This window comes from Macrobrachium nipponense, chromosome 37 (genome assembly GCF_015104395.2).
Source record: "Macrobrachium nipponense isolate FS-2020 chromosome 37, ASM1510439v2, whole genome shotgun sequence".
Lineage (NCBI taxonomy): Eukaryota > Metazoa > Arthropoda > Malacostraca > Decapoda > Palaemonidae > Macrobrachium > Macrobrachium nipponense.
In genome coordinates, this window is record NC_061097.1 from 46785993 (window position 1) to 46800836 (window position 14844).

Genomic DNA, 14844 nt, shown 5'->3' on the forward strand with positions numbered 1-14844 from the left:
TATTCAAAGTCTTAACTGAATTTCTTAAGAGGCTGGAATTGGATGTATTTACTGAAAGGAGTGTCTGTCTGTATGCATCAAATTTAAGAAGCATTATTATTTCACAGTACAGTACACAAACACGCACAAACACACACACACACAGCCTAGAGTGGATTTATAGTCCCAAGAATTTCTTTTAAATCAAACTACTTTCCCTATCCATGAGATATATAATGCGATACCTGTCACTGCTCCTCTCTCTTCTGCACCTGCTTTTTTGTTTCACAAAAGATGCTGGATTATCGTGCATTTGTCACCAGGCTTTCAGGAATCAGGACTATTCCTGTATTTCAAGGGATATTTTCACTTTCCAAGGGGTCCACAACCCTCCGCTAAGTCCCGTTCTGCGTGGGATCATGTGGTACTTGTATCTTTGGGTACTAACATTATTCAAGAATGTTCTGGTGTGCCTGCAATGTATATATCTATATAATATATATATATTCTATATTATATATATATATATATATATATAATATAAATGTATATATATATATATATATATATATATATATCTATATATATAAATATATTAATATTATTATTGTGTGTGTTGTGTATGCATGTATCTGTATATGTATGTATATATATGTATGTGTATATATATATATATATATATATATATATATAATATATGCATTATTTTACATGTATATATATTATATATGTGTACATGTCTATATATACACACATACATATTTTGTGTATGTATTATGTATGTATGTATGTATATATACAAATCTCTACATCCCTACAAACCATGTTGTGTGTACACACACACATATGGATGTGCAATCTCAGTATTTCGACCCAAAATGCTTCCGTTGTGTTTAGGAAGGAACCACTAAATATATACTCTCTCTTGTAAGAGGAAATGGCGGCCAGTTGTACATCACGATTGTTTTCCGAAACTCGGGGTTGTTAATTGCCAACCTCCCCCCAACCCCAACCCCCGGTTTTAAAATGATTCTTCGGAGCAACTTTTCTTCTTTTTTTTTTTACTTCGGTCTCTTTTTTTTTTTTTTTTTTTTTTTTTTTTTTTTTTTTTTTTTTTTCTTTTCTGAACTTGGTCTCTTTTTTTTTTTTTTAAAATTTTTTTTTTTTTTAAACTTCGGTCTCTTATCTTTTTTTTTATTTCGGTCTCTATCTTTTTTTTCTTTTTTGAACTTTGGTCTCTATCTTTTTTTTCTTTTTTTTGAACTTCGGTCTCTATCTTTTTTTTCTTTTTTGAACTTCGGTCTCTATCTTTTTATTTTTGAACTTCGGTCTCTATCTTTTTTTTCTTTTTTGAACTTCGGTCTCTATCTTTTTTTTTTTTGAACTTCGGTCTCTATTTTTTTTTAACTTCGGTCTCTATCTTTTTTTTTTTGTTTAACTTCGGTCTCTATCTTTTTATTTTTGAACTTCGGTCTATCTTTTTTTTTTTTTTTTGAACTTCGGTTTCTATCTTTTTATTTTTTAACTTCGGTCTCTATCTATTTTTTGGGCTTAGGTCTCTTATCTTTTTTTTTACTTTTTTTTTTTTTTTTTTTTTTAACTTCGGTCTCTATCTTTTTTTTTTTTGAACTTCGGTCTCTATCTTTTTTTTGATCTTCGGTCTCTATCTCTTTTTCTGAACTTCGGTTTTTATTTTTTTTTTACTTCGGTCTCTATCTTATTTTTTGAACATCGGTCTCTATCTTTTTTTTTTTTTTTACTTCGGTCTCTATCTTTTTTTTTTTTTTTTTTACTTCGGTCTCTCTTTTTTTTTTTTTTGAACTTCGGTCTCGCTTTTTTTTAACCTAGGTCTTTTTCTTCCATTCCAAAACTATACAAAAGTTGAAAAGTTGGAGAGAATGACAGACAACTCTTCCTCGAGTGGATTTTCATTCGTTTCCAGTTTCTCTCTTCGATAATTTTCTTCTCTATGTCGTGAAGTTGTCCTAAACATGTCGGTGACTTGTCGCATACATATCACAAACATGTTAAATACAAGTCACCAACTGTAAGTGAAGACGTTTTTTCTTTCATTTCCACAAGCAAACAAAAGTTTACAAGTTGGATTTTCACTCTTTGTCATTTTATTTTCTCTACATCTGAAGGGGCTTCTGTATGTCATAAACATGTCGGTAACATGTCGCATACATATCACAAAAATGTGAATACAAGTCACCGACTGGAAGTAGAGACTTTGTTCTATTCCCACAATCAAACAAAGGTTTACAAGTTGCAGCGAGAGTCTTTCCTTATTGGATTTTCACTCTTTTCCACTTTATTTTCTTTACGTTTAAAGGTGCTTCCACATGTCATAAACATGTCGGTAACTTGTTACATACATATGGCAAACATGTTGAAAACAAGTCAGCGACTGTAAGTGGAGAACGAATCTTGGCAAATGCTGGATAACCGAATGAAATACCGGTTATAACTATCATGAAGTCGTTGACTTGTCTTCGAACTGTCTGTGGCATGTTCTTTTTTTTTCTCCTTATGTTTTGTCATTGAATAAATATAAAAAAGGAAGAGTTTTATGTTCTTGAGAAAACAGGTAAATTTGTAGTGATAAAGATGGGTGATTATACCGGTAATTTTTCCACCTGCGATATAATCTGCATAATCGATATATTAGAAGATAGCGCAGGAGTAGTAAATAGATCGTTCATAGACATTTTTCTCTTAATTTCAGTGGTTCGATAGAAATTTATTACTTATAATCCATCGCGATTTTTGAATTCTAGTGAAATTGGGTTCGTGAGATTCAAAAATGGGCTCATTGTTAATAACTCACGTTTGTCTTTAGGTTAAAGTTTTTGTCTTAACATCGTCTTTAGGTTAAGGTTAGTCTTACATTGTCTGTAGGATAAAGTTTTGTGTTACATTTTCTTTAGGGTGTTAAACTTTTGTCTTATATTGTCTTTAGGTTAAAGTTAAGTTTTGTCTTACATTGTCTTTAGGTTAAAGCTTTACATTTTATTATCTTTAGGTTAAAGTTTTGTCTTACATCGTCTTTAGGTTAAAAGTTTTGTGTCAGATTTTCTTTAGATTGAAGTTTTGTCTTACATTGATTTTAGGTTAATGCTTTTTCTTAGACTATCTTTAGGTTAAAGTTTTTCTTTTCATTGTCTTTAGGTTAAAGTTTGACTTACAATATCTTTAGAGTAAAGTTTTTTTGTTACAGTCTTTACACTAAATTTTTGTCTTACGTTATCTTTAGGTTAAAGTTTTGTGTTGCATCGTATTTAGGTAAAAAGTTTTGTGTTAGGTTGTCTTTAGGTTAAAATATGTCTTACTTTGCCTTTAGATTGAAGTTTTGTCTTACATCGTTTTTAGGTTAATGTTTTTTCTTAGACTATCTTTAGATTAAATTTTTTCGTTACATTGTCTTTAGGCGAAATTTTTGTTTTACATTGTCTTTGAGATCAAAGTTTTGTCTTACATTGTACCTAAAGAGGTTCGTTCTCCTTCATCGTCCTTCGCTTAGTAAAATTAAGTGACAAGATTATAATTTGCATATGAAATAAAGTAGGCTATTCTCTCCAATTCCGTCATTATTTGGTACAATTCCCATTCCTGTATTTATTCCTCTGGTTTATACCGTTCTTAAATATTGACAAGTATTCATTGTTATTCCGTTAAATAAGACTTATTATCAATCTATGATTACAATTTGAAAATTTAATGACGATGATTTTTTCAAATTTGATTTCTCGTATTAACATCACTTTCTTGATAGACATTAACCTTTGTGGGAATTTTTTTAACATTTTTATATTTTTATTTTATTTTTTATTTATTTTTTGTAATGGAGTGAAAATTGGACCACCGTTCTTTGTAATGTTCTCGATAATTTTTTTTTGTATTTTAATTCTGCGGTATTGTTAATTCTCCCGCGTCATTAATTACCAGCCGGGCGTAATGGAATTACAGGGAATTACAGATACCCTCGCGGCCGAAATAAACACTGTTAATGGAATCCGTAGTCTGGTAACCCTCAGTGTTCCTGGACCATTTTAATTCCAAATCGACATTTTTATTCTTGTCCAAATTCCCACCGACCCCCTCCCCTCTTACATTCAGATCTGTGCCTCAGAATTTATTAAAAGATGAAAGGCATTCCAATGATGATGAAGTTAGAGAAGACAGATATTCTGTCATCTTTTGAATAATCATGACGATCACATACTTCGTGAGTGCGGATATGAGCTCATATCCTGTTCATCTCATAAGAGTTGTTTGGGAGATGCATTCCACTTGTTTGGGAGATGTTTTCCACTTGTTTGGGAGATGTTTTCCACTTGTTTGGGAGATGTTTTCCACTTGTTTGGGAGATGTTTTCCACTTGTTTGGGAGATGTTTTCCCACTTGTTTGGGAGATGTTTTTCACTTGTTTGGGAGATGTTTTCCCACTTGTTTGGGAGATGTTTTCCCACTTGTTTGGGAGATGTTTTCCCACTTGTTTGGGAGATGTTTTCCACTTGTTTGGAGATGTTTTCCCACTTGTTTGGGAGATGTTTTCCACTTGTTTGGGAGATGTTTTCCACTTGTTTGGGAGATGTTTTCCCACTTGTTTGGGAGATGTTTTCCACTTGTTTGGGAGATGTTTTCCCACTTGTTTGGGAGATGTTTTCCCACTTGTTTGGGAGATGTTTTTCACATGTTTGGGAGATGTTTTCCACATGTTTGGGAGATGTTTTCCACATGTTTGGGAGATGTTTTCCACTTGTTTGGGAGATGTTTTCCACATGTTTGGAAGATGTTTTCCACATGATTTGGAGATGTTTTCCACATATTTGGGAGATGTTTTCAACATGTTTTGATGTGGTTTTCCAACGTGTTTGTGATGTGGTTTTCCAACGTGTTTGTGATGTGTTTTCCTGATAGTGGTTTTCCAACGTGGTTTGTTTGACTTTTGATGTGTTTTCCTGATTTTTGTCTGTGTTTTCTGCTTGTTTGTGGTATGATTTCCACATGTTTATAAGGTGGTTTCCACATGCTGTTTAGCGTTGTCCATATGTTTGTGATGTGTTGTCCACATTTTTGGGAAATATTTTCCACATGTTTGGGGGATGTTTTCCGCATTGTTTGTGATGTGGTTTCCATCATGTTTGTGATATGTTCTCAGCATGTATATACATCTCTCTTGAGATGTTTCCAACATCCAAAAATCTCTGGAGATGTCTCCAACATCCAAAAACCTCTCCTGAGAACGTCTCCAACATCCAAATAACATCCGGCAATCCGTCCTTCTGCAGAGGCAGGGCTCCCGTCGGAAATAGAACACTGAAGTCCCTGTGAACAAAGTTGATTTCCTCCCCGTCGGAGGAGAGCGACAACTTTCCTCTCCGGTCATCCGGCGGGAGTGGTGAGGGGGAGGGGGGGTGGGGGGGTAGGGGAGGGGGAGTTGTGGTGGTAATCCCCACACACAGAGGAATGGACTTTCGAAATGATATGCTGGGGCATTCCCTGTGTGTGTGTGTGTGTGTATTCTTCAGGGTGAGGGGGATAGAGGGGCAGGATGAAGCTGAGAATAAACCGTGTATCGTTTTCGTGCCGTCGAGCAGAACAGGGCAACGGAGATCTCGAGTTTGCAGTGTATATATATATATATATATATATATATATATATATATATTATATATATATATATAGTATATATATATATATATAGTATATATATATATATATATATATATATATATATATATATATATGTATATATATATATATATATATATATAGTATATATATATATATATATTTATATATATATATATATATATATATATATATATATATATATATATATATATATATAAACATTAGTACGCTACGTTATTCGTTTATGAAAGGTATTTGTAAAATTATGATTGACGTAATACAGCGAACGGAAAATACAATCGTTTTACGGTGCCGTAAGAGAAGTGTATTAAATATAGTTACAATAGAAACAGACAGTAATAACTTGGTTATATATAAAGTGATGACGCAAGTTATAGTCGGGTAATGACAGAGGTTAAACATAGGTCAAATACAAGTATTAAAAATCAAAGATTCAACTTTCATTGTCAGCGAGTCAATGAACACACATTTAACCCACTTGGAGGCTTTAAGAGTTTCAGTATCAAGGGGAAAAAAAATAGAGACATATTGAACGGAAACTTGAAGAGGGACCTCTCTCTCTCTCTCCTCTCTCTCTCTCTCTCTCTCTCTCTCTCTCTCTCTCTCTCTCTCTCTGTCGCCAAAGCGGAAACGAGATTCGGAGATGACCGAATAGAATGAGCAGATATTAACGGACCTCCTCCTCCTCCTCCTCCTCCTCCAGGAAGATTCAGGATGCGAGGTGAAATTGTGCTACACTTCCTGGACGGGAATATCAACTTTCATTAAGGCGAGAGAGAGAGAGAGAGAGAGAGAGAGAGAGAGAGAGAGAGAGAGAGAGAAGGTGGGGAGTGTGTGGGGTGGGGGGGGGATTTTTAATCAGTGAATGTTGTGGTTCCCCCGTAAGTCTTCTTCCCCGCGAGACCTTGGCTTCGTGAACCGTTGTTCAACATTCTGGCATCCAGCAAGGTGATGTCACGGGTCCCACGTTCTTTCCTCACTGTTCTCCGTTGAGGGATAATGCCGTCAGTGTGCCTCATGCAGTGCACTGTAGGTATTACTTAAGGTTCTTTGCAGCGTCCCTTCGTGAGGCACCTAGGTGCAACCCCTTGCGTCCTTTTTTACTGTACCTTCGTTCAGATTCTCTCGCTTCCATCTTATTTTTAACCCCTGCTAACAATTGATTCGTAGTGCAACTGCTTTGAGGTTTTCCTCCTGTAACACCTTTCAAACCTTATTACTGTCAGTTTCCTATTCATGGCTGAATGATTTCATAAGTTCCAGTACTTGGCCTTTGGCCTAAATTTTGTATTCAGTTCAATTAATCAAAGCTGACAAGCTCGCCAGGTTGCTAACTGGTTATTTGGGTCAACAGATATGCAATGGGTTTTTAAACTGGCCGAGTCTTAAATCGTATTGCCCCGCTCGGGAGTCGAACCCGGGCATACTCGCTGGTGATTGTAGTGTCCCAGGCACAATTCAGAAATGCAAGTCTCCACCAATTCTGAATTTGAAGGAGAGAGAGAGAGAGAGAGGAGAGAGAGAGATAGATAGAGAGAGAGATAGAGAGAGAAGAGAGAGAGAGATCCGGATAATACGCCAGAGGTTAGGTATTCGAGAGTGATATTGCTTTCATATGAATATACAATATATATTTCTATCAGGTTATAACAGAGTTTTTGAAATATATATATATATATATATATGTATAATATATATATATATATATATATATATAATATATATATATATATATATATATATATGTATATATATATATATAGTATATATATATATATTATATGAATATAAATGTATATATATATATCAGGTACAACAGAGTTTAGAACTATATATATATATATATATATATATATATATATATATATATATATATATATATATATATAGTTCTACCTATATATATATATATATATAATATATATATATATATATATATATAATATATTGCATCAAATATACCTAATTAAAATGTAACAGTTTTAAGAGTCTAACAATCCCGACATCAGAGAAAATGACCCAAAAAAAAAGCCAAAAAAAAAAAAAAAATAAAAACCAGAAATGTTTGCATTAAATACCTCCTCTCTCCCTCTCTCTCTTCTCTCTCTTCTCTCTCTCTCTCTCGTCTCTCTCTCTCTCTCCTCTCTCTCTCTCTCTCTCTCTCTCTCTCTCAAATTCAGAATTGCTGGAGACTTGCATTTCCACCATAAGGGTTTCAAGTAACTTGTTTAGCATACAGGCGCATGCAAATGAAGGCTGACAGAAATGGGAGGAAATATAGAAGCTTCTACGAAATTTTGGGACCGGAGAGAGAGAGAGAGAGAGCAAGAGGGAGAGAGAGAGATAGAGAGAGAGAGAGAGAGAGAGAGAGACTGTGTTATGAAGCTGTATGTTGCCACAGGTTGAAATGTTCGGTAGCATTCTGCATATGGAGTGAGTCAGGTGTTTTGTTATTTATATATATATATATATATATATATATATATATATATATATATATATATATATATATATATATATATATATATATATATATATATATATATATATATATATATATATATATATATATATATATATATATATATATATATATATATATATATATATATATATATATATTATATCATATACATAAAACCATCAATCATTTGGCAGTTGAGATTACAAATCACTTAACTCGCTCCACATGCCTTATTTGCTGCAGCAACACACATTAGTCGACTAATTACCAGGTACAAATCATACATATGCATACACACATGTATACTTATGTATATATATATATATATATATATATATATATATATATATATATGTATATATATATACGTGTGCATATATATTCATACTTTAACGAATATATCAATACGCGTCTTGGATATCCCAATAAATGTTAGTTATTCGCTTGAGTCTTAATATAATAATAATAATAATAATAATAATAATAATAATAATAATAATAATAATAATCACTTTGGTAGTAGACCCTCTTTTAAACAAGTCTTATTGAAAGTTACTGCTGAAGCAGCAATAATAATAATAATAATAATAATAATAATAATAATAACCGACATCTCGCAACGCAATTATTCCTCGCCATTTTGAGACGTCGCCGGTAAAAAAAGAAAAAAAAAAAAAAAAAAAAAAAAAAAAAAAAAAAAAACTCGAATTGACAGAAGACGACACCGAGAATCGTCTCGACCGAAGGTTAAATTGAGATAGATTTCTCGTCTGTCACAGAGGCAGTAAATATGAGGAAAGGAAGTAAATGGAGCGATTTTGAGATTTTCATAAGGGGGGAGGGGGTCCTCAGTAGTAACCCCCTCCTCCAGAAAAAGTAAGGGGGTTCTCAGTAGTAACCCCCTCCCCCCACCACACACATGTATATCACTACCCACCCACCAAGCGAGGATTTTCAAGTCGAATTGTCAATAGCGTTATGATTCGGGAGGGGGGAGGGAGGAGGTGGTCGTGATGGTGATAATGGAGACATAATCTTCATAGTTTTTTTTTCATTTAACAGCTTTTATTGTTGTATCTCTCTCTCTCTCTCTCTCTCTCTCTCTCTCTCTCTCTCTCTCTCTCTCTCATATGACACATTAACGACAAGCCGAGACTCAGTCTTCTAGATCATTTAACTGGTGAATCTTGATTCTCTCTCTCTCTCTCTCTCTCTCTTTCCGGACACGAAACGAAGCATTGACGGATCCGGAAAGAGAGAGAGAGAGAGAGAGAGAGAGAGAGAGAGAGGAGAGAGAGAGAGAGAGAGAGAACTGCTCGCTTTTAAGGAAATTGGTATTAGGTGATATATGATAATGATGATAATATTAAACTGTAAATGTTGCTATTAGAGGAAATTAATGTCGGTGGATAAAATATTATTAAATATGAAAATTGTACTTAGGTGTAATAATAAAAATAATCATTTTAATAATAATGATGATAATGATAATAATGATAATAATCATATACACACGCTTCATGTAATAATGTTGCTGAAACGAATTCATGATTTTAATTTAAAAAAAAAGACGAAATATTCTTTAATCGTGTTGCATCTATCGAAGCTTAATTGTGTATTAAATGAAAGGAAACTTAACGAAAAAAAAAAACAAACGTAATTCTCATCTTACCTCAATTCTCATTTCATTTCTCACGAATTCTTGTCCTCGTCATCTCAGCCTTTCGCAAATATAAAAAGAATAAAACAACTGCTTCGCAAATAGCTAGGTAATTGCTACGAGCAATTTAAAGCAATGACCACTGCGAAGCAATGAGCAATTTCAAGCAATCATAGCATTAGCAAGATTTAGCAAGATCCCCTTTTCCCACGGTCAGTCGGGTCGTCGTCCTGCGCATGCGCCGTGGCTACTTTCTTCAACGTAGGCGCACTCCGCTTTGGAGTGGCCGCCGAGTCGAAGAATTGGTCTTAATGAAAGTGCTGGCATTAAGCTATTACCGCTTATAACTCAACCTTTTTCTACGGTCGCTCATGTTATTCTGGGGGACTTTTTTTTTTTTATCAGCTGGTCTTGGGAAAATTTAAAAAAAAAAGTTTTTTGTTAATTTAGGTTTTTCTTTTTGATTGCCAGAAGTGGGCATGAAAACCTAAGAATGTTGAAATTTATTATTATTATTATTATTATTATTATTATTATTATTATTATTATTTTATTATTATTATACAAGCTTCCAAAAGACTGTTTATTAATAATCTTATCAAGGAGAATATTTTCTCCTTGTGCACTGAATTTAAAAATCGTAAGGCCCTTAATAAATATTAGTCGAAAAACTTTTATTCTCGTCCGATACAAACTTCCACCCAGGGATTAGCAATCCAACCCGCTCCCCCTCCCCCTCCCCCTTCTCCATCCCTTCCATACCCTATATTTCCAAAATGCAATTATTTGTCCACTTAGAAGTTCCAACTAGGGTTAAATTTTTGTCAAAATCCACATATAACTTTTTTTTTATATCTTAATTGTGTGTGTGTGTGTGTGTTTAACTTTCAGATCGGAATATGATTATACCCTCTCCAGCCTAACAGACATCAAGTATACATCGGAAACCAGAAGAAGTAATGCTACTGTATACTTCCACGAAAGTCAGGAATCGTGCGCGATTCGTGAGAGCATCGTAACCGCATCGTAACCGGTTCGTAACTGTGACGTGACTGAGATAAGACTTCTCAAGAACCGCCAAGGTCCAAGATGTTCCATTTAGGACATTTCAAGATCGAGTTTGCATAAGTAGGAAAGATATCTAATAAGTGTGGAGGCATTACCTAAGTTTTTTTTCTCCCTACTCGATTTCATATTAAGATGTTCAACCTCTTCAACTCTGCATTTAGTTTTCATTTCTCATTTAAGATCAGATCTTTAGGGTGACAAAAGAGAGAGAGGAGAGAGAGAGAGAGAGAGAGAGAGAGAGGTTTAATTCACTTAAGTACAGACAGTAAAAAGAGTGAGAGAGTCAGGTTGATTCCCTTAAGTATAGACGAGAGAGAGAGAGAGAGAGAAGAAATCCGACTCTCGGGCGAATGTTTTTTCAATGCAATTTACACAAACTGTACTGCCCATTTGCTTGCAATGGATTTAAACAATGCAGAAATAGTAGTTTAAACCTGATTTGTTTATTTTGTTAATTTATTTATTGCCTTTTTTGATTTTTTTTTTTTTTTTTTTTGTCCTTGATATCCTTCCGACTTCATTTTCTCGATTATTCATATATATATATATATATATCATATATATATATATATATATATATATATATATATATATATTATATATATATATATATATATATATATATATATATATATATATACAGTATATATTATACAAGTATTTATTTTATATAAAAGTAAGAAAAGAAACAAGAGATTTAACCATTCCTTAAATCCCTAGAGAACTTCCGGAGTTCTTACAAAGTTCCCGAACTAGCTAAAAATATAATCGCCCCAAGAAGCTATTCGAAAAAAAATAGTGCAAAATAAAATATTACTCACATTGGACACAGGAAATACTCTCGAGGCGTGAGAAAGTTAATGACAAAAATTATTTAAAACTTTTTTATTTATTTATTCTTTTAACTTGGCCAGCTAAATTTTAGCTTTAATTTTTTTATTTATTTGATTTTTTAACTCTGCTAAATTTTAGCTTTTGTTTTTTTATTAACCTGACCAGCTAAACTTTAGCTTTTATTTTTTATTTCTTTGATTTTTTTAACTCAGCTAAATTTTAGCTTTTATTTTTTTATTTCTTTAATTTTTAACTCAGCTAAATTTTAGCTTTAACTTTTTTATTTTATTTAATTTTTTAACTGCTAAATTTTAGCTTTAACTTTTTTATTTATTTAATTTTTTTTAGCCTGACCAGCTAAATTTTAGCTTTAATTTTTTATTTATTTAATTTTTTAACTGCTAAATTTTAGCTTTAATTTTTTTATTCATTTAATTTTTTTAACTCGGCTAAATTTTAGCATTGATTTTTTTATTTATTTAATTTTTTAACTGCGAAATTTTAGTTTTAACTTTTTTATTTATTTAATTTTTTAACCTGACCAGCTAAATTTTAGCTTTAATTTTATTTATTTATTTAATTTTTTAACCTGACCAGCTAAATTTTAGCGTAAATTTTTTCATTTAATTTTTTAACTGCTAAATTTTAGCTTTAACTTTTTTATTTATTTAATTTTTTTTAACCTGACCAGCCAAATTTTATTTTTTATTTTTTTATTTCTTTAATTTTTTTTAACTCACCTAAATTTTAGCTTTAACTTTTTTATTTATTTAATTTTTTTAACCTGACCAGCTAAATTTTAGCTTTAATTTTTTTCATTGGATTTTTTTTTGCTTTAATTTTTTATTTATTTAATTTTTCTAACTCTGCTGAATTTTAGCTTTAACTTTTTTTATTTATTTAATTTTCAAACCTGACCAGCTAAATTTTATCTTTAACTTTTTTATTCATTTTTTTTAACTTGACCAGCTAAATTTTAGCTTTAATTTTGTTATTTATGTATTTTTTTTTACTTGACCAGCCAAATTTTAGCTTGAATTTTATTTATTTATATAATTTTTTTTAACTTGACCAGCCAAATTTTAGCTTTAATTTTTATTTATATTTTTGTCACTTGACCATCTAAAATTTAGCTTTAACTTTTTATTTATTTATTCAATTTTCAAATCTGACCAGCTAAATTTTAGCTTTAACTTTTTTATTTATTTTATTTTTTTTTAACTTGACCAGCTAAATTTTAGCTTTAATTTTGTTATTTATGTAATTTTTTTAACTTGACCAGCCAAATTTTAGCTTTAATTTTGTTTATTTATTTAATTTTTTTAACTTGACCAGCCAAATTTTAGCTTTAATTTTTTATCCAGCCAAATTTTAGCTTTAATTTTGTTTATTTATTTAATTTTTTTAACTTGACCAGCCAAATTTTAGCTTTAATTTTTTATTTATATTTTTGTCACTTGACCATCTAAAATTTAGCTTTAATGTTTTTATTTATTTCATTTTTTTAACTTGACCAGCTAAATTTCAGCTTTAATTTTTTTGTTTAATGTTTTAACATAACTAGTTAAATTTCAGCTTTAATTTTTGTCATTTAATTTTTTTAACTTGACCAGCTAAAATTTAGCTTTAATTTTTTTAATTTGACCAGCTAAAATTTAGTTTTAACTTTTTTTATTAATTTTTTTAAACTTAACCAGCTAAATTTTAGCTTTGGTGTTGAGAGGTCTAGTGATGGAAGAGGGCGTGAGGTGATAATTTACGTCGTCGAAGGCCTCCTTTATACATATATAATATTTATATTTGACGAGGTATACTCCTCGCTTGCGTGTTTTTCTCGATTACCTCGTCGAGGTGTGCTCGTTTTTAAAGATAGTATGGCGTGATGATACTTCGTCGAGGGCCTCCTTTCAGCATTTATAATATTTATATTTGACGAGGTTCTCATCGCTTTCGTTTTTTTTTTTTTTTTTTTTTTTTTTTTTTTTTTAAGAGTATATACCTCGTCAAGGTCTTCCCGTTTTGAAGGTAATTGTTTACGCCGACTAGTCTTTTGTTTTCTCTATTACCTCATCGAGGCCGTCCAGTTTTTAATTAGAATATGTTCTACAGTCTGACGAAGTACTAATCCCGTGTGCTCTCTCTCTCTCTCTCAACTAAAACCCGCAACAGTCGACTGACGACCATGTACATGATTTGCTGCTGATGTTAAGAGAGGCATGACCTAATTTTTGGCAAAAACGCCCATACTGTTCCCGTACTCTCCCCGTCATTGGGATCGAACCCGTGTCCTTCTCGGTTGTGGACCAAAATTGGTGTCATCACACTTCTGTCACTGATTTGATTAACCCTTTCCATTGTCTCTTGGACATAAAAAAAATTCTTAATTATAAATATTAAGCCACAAATACCGTTTGAAATACAATTCACAATCCCTTAGGAATAACTGACACCTTAGTGATGGGGGCTACGTCCCAGGTGGGATTCGAACCACGCGCCTTGTTCAGAAACTACAACAGACAGTGACTTGAACCACCCAGCGATCCAGAGTGGTCTTAGTCTCTGTCTATCGCTGTGGATAACTATACTCTGTTTTTTTTCCATCTGTCCACCCGCCTGTGGTGTTTCGCATGGTAACACTGCGTCCCGGGCTTTAAATAGTTAAGCTATGTGTAAGTTTTAGGTAAATAAAAGGATATCTGGGTGTATATTTGCAACTGAAAAGTGTTTTAATAATTTACTGTATGCAAATTACACCGTTAATATGCGAAATAGGATATTATTTAAACCCCGGGACGCAGTGTTACCATGCGCAAACACCACAGGCGGATGGACAGATGAAAAAAAAACAGAGTATAGGCATTGGTGCAAATCCAGCCAGGGACGAAGCACTTGCCTATTCTAATTCCCCTTAGGTGTAGGTTTATTCCAAAGGTGTAGTGAATTCGATATTGAACGATATTTGTTTGTTTGTATGGCGTTTTTACGTTGCATGGAACCAGTGGTGGTTATTCAGCAACGGGACCAACGGCTTTACGTGACCTTCGAACTACGTCGAGAGTGAACTTCTATTACCAGAAATACACCAGAAATAAACATCTCTAATCCCTCAATAGAATGCCCGAGAATCGAACTTGAGGCCACAGAGGTGGCAGGTCAAGACCATGCCGATCACATCACC